The following is a 3,550-nucleotide window of genomic DNA, read 5'->3' as shown; positions in this document are numbered from 1 at the left end:
CGACAGAAAGACAGGCCGGGCTGTGGGGGCACGAAGAGGGGGAGACCGGCCTCCCCGAAGACCGGAACTGGGATGCCTGGGCAACTCAGGCTGGCTGGGAAAATGCCAGAACCCTGGAGCCAGCGGGGGATAGTATCCACATTGACACATGCGGGAAAATCAGGCCGATCGAAATCCAAGCACCTACCTCGCGGTTTCGCAAAATTTTATTGCAGATGAGAGTCATCTGGTAGAGGTTTTAGAAAGCTGCAAACCCAGACCACACCACGCACTATTGCAAGTGATTCTCTGGGATTTGAGCATCAATAGTATTTAGCACTCCCCCGCCCCTCCGCCAGTGACTGGAGTGTTGTAATCATGTTGGAAAACCAGTGACATAACGGAGAGGGCTTTGTTGAAACACAGGGTGCTGGGACTCTTTTCAGCGTTTCTGATTCAGTAGGTCTGGTGTGGGGACCCAGAATTTGCATTCCACGTCTAATAAGTTCCCAGGAGGTGCCGATACTGATGACTGCTTCTAGCCTTGGTACTCAGAAGTGGTCCACAGACCAGCAGCAGCAGCATCGCCCGTAACCTAATCAGAAATGCACAGTCTCAGGTCCCACCCCAGACCTCCTGAATCTGAATCCCCAGATGAACAGGAACCCCAGGTGAGATTTGTGCACATTAAAGTTTGAGAAGAGGGATAGGTGAAATGCATAGAAAACGGATAGTTGCTTTTGTTACTATCAGCCCAAATTACACATACTGTGATTAAGTCTTTTTTAAAAAAAATATTTTTATTGATTTCAGAGAGGACTGGAGGAGAGAGAGAGATAGAAACATCAATGATGAGAGAGAATCATGGATCGGCTGCCTCCTGCATGCCCCACGCTGGGGATCAAGCCCACAACCCCAGGCATGTGCCCTGACAGGAATCCAACCATGACCTCCTGGTTCAGAGGTTGATGTTCAACCACTGAGCCACTCCCCGGGGGACTGTGATTAAGTCTTGATTTCAATCGAGGACTGGCTGACCTCAAAGCTCATGCATTTTACTACATCAGGTTCAAAGACAAAACTTGCAACAGAGTTAACTGGTTTTCCAGTACGTATGATTCATCAAGCAAAGTACTTAAGGTGTTTTGTTTTGTTTTGTTTTGTTTTATTTATTTATTTATTTGTAATAATATATCTTTATTGATTTCAGAGAGGCAGGGAGAGGGAAAGAGAGATAGAAACATCAATGATGAGAGAGAATCTTTGATTGGCTGCCTCCTGCACATCCCCTATAGGGGATCAAGCCCACAACCCAGGCATGTGCCCTTGACTGGAATCGAACCTGGGACTCTTCAGTCCGCAGGCTGATGCTCTATTCACTGAGCCAAAGCAGCTAGGGTTTGTTTTTCTTAACTGAGTGGAGGTGAAGCCTCAAGATTCTGGCTCCTAGTCAGGAATGATTCTTTTCCTATTCAGAAGATAGTAAACTTAATATAAGTATTAAAATACATGGTAAAGAGAAGCAGCAGCTGGGAAAAATAGTTTAGGGGGTGTACCGATCCATTCTCCCCCACCCCGGTATTTCCCTGCCCCATAGGAGATCGATCTCTCAAAGCTGCCAAAACATTTGCACTTCACCTTTACATTTCCTCCGATGTGCTTAGAATATACCTTTCCTTAGAAGACCTTGCTCTGGAAATTCTAGTCAGGTCTCACTTCCCAAGCTGAGCCTTCATTTTCTGGCTTCTCCTACTTGATATGATCTATCCCTCCTTTAAATTCTCATAAGCTCTTTATTTTAACTGTCAAATACCACTTATAATTCTCACTTTAGAATTTGAATACAGTACTTATTTACTTCTCTGACTAGAGATGGTGTATTCCCCAAGGGCTCATACCTTATTCATTTTTAGCATCCTTTGCAGAACCTAGCACAGTACACGTTACTGGGGCTCAATAAATATTGAAGAGTCCTTGTTTTATGGATAGGTAGGCAGAAAGCTAAAGCAGATGCGAAAGGAGTTTCATTTCTATCCATAGAGCATAACAGAAAAATGTATTATGAATTTTTCACAAATATTTGCTTTTATTAATTCCTTATTTCCACTTATTTTTGGACTTAATATTTTACTGAAATTTTGGGATGAAGGACCCAAATTATTGACAGTGAATATAAATGTTAGCATTTATCTGATGGGTTGCAAATCTTTAAGAAATAACTTTCCTATCAAAAGTCACACAAATATCCCTGGCTGGTGAGGCTTAGTTGGTTGGAGCATCATCCTGTCTACCCAAGGGTCATGGGTTCAATTCCCAGTCAGGGCACATACCCAGGTTGCTGGCTCAGTACCCAGTCAGGGTATATGGGAAGCAACCCATTGATGTTTCTCTCTCACATCAATGTTTCTCTTTCTCTCACACATCGATGTTTCTTCCACCCTCTTCCTCTCTTTCTGAATTAGTGAAAGCATATCCTTGGGTGTGGATTAAAAAAACAAAAACAAAACTAAAAACAAAGATGTCACACAAATGCACTATTTTTTTAAATGAAGCATCCATATTCATTTTAAAATCTACATTTTTTTTGTTAATCCTCACCTGAGGATATTTTTCCATTGATTTTTAGAGAGAGTGGAAGGGAGGGGAGAGATAGAGAGAAACATCGATGTGAGAGAGACATCGATTGGTTGCTGGATTGAGCCTGCAACCAAGGTACATGCCCTTAACTGGAAATCCAACCTGGGACTCTTCAGTCGGTGGGCTGATGCTCTATCCACTGAGCCAAACCAGCTAGGGGCATTATTAAAGGGCACTACTAAAACGTAAGTTAATATATATCCCAGGATATTTGAATTTAGAATAGTGAGGAATGCTATATTTCTCTTTTAAAGAGAATGAAATTAATTTAATCCAGGGTCATTTATTTACATAATTATACATTTTAGCTTACATAGTATTTTCCTAGAAATCTAAGTGGGTTTGAAATATCACTAAACTTGGCCATCCCTGGGCTCGTTTCCTTATCTGCAGAACAAAAGAGAGTAGTAGGACTGGATGATATTTAAGGGTTAAGGGAGGTCATGGGGAGAGGATGTGGGGTTGATCTGAGAGGTGGACCTGGCAATCAGAGGCTCCTTCCCCCCTCTCCTTGGAATATACTTTACATTCCACCCACATTTTCCACAGTAGTAGAGATTTTTGTTATTGAGATCATCTGGGTTGAACCCCATTAAAGCCTCTATGTAAACTCTTAAGGTTCTGGGAGCAGGTGCAAAGATCTACTTGTCTTACAGTTGCCCAAGATAAGCCTCGTACATACGTTCTCTTGTTTATTAAACTTGCCACCTACCAATCTGGAATGGCTTGTCTCCTTCTTTGGTCTCTCTTTGCCCACTGCGTACAGGTCCAGTTTCAGATTTCACCAGGGGAACTTCAGAGGTTTTGAACCAACATTAAAGTCTATTTTCTATGTTATTTCTATGAACAGATAGAAAAATTAAAATGCAAAACTTGAGTAACTCGGCAAAGGTCACTCAAGTTAGTGGAGCAGCAAAGCATTCTAACATTCATT

Source organism: Myotis lucifugus, unplaced genomic scaffold (genome assembly GCF_000147115.1).
Source record: "Myotis lucifugus unplaced genomic scaffold, Myoluc2.0 scaffold_64, whole genome shotgun sequence".
Classification (NCBI taxonomy): Eukaryota; Metazoa; Chordata; class Mammalia; order Chiroptera; family Vespertilionidae; genus Myotis; species Myotis lucifugus.
Note: the sequence above shows the minus strand (reverse complement) of the source record.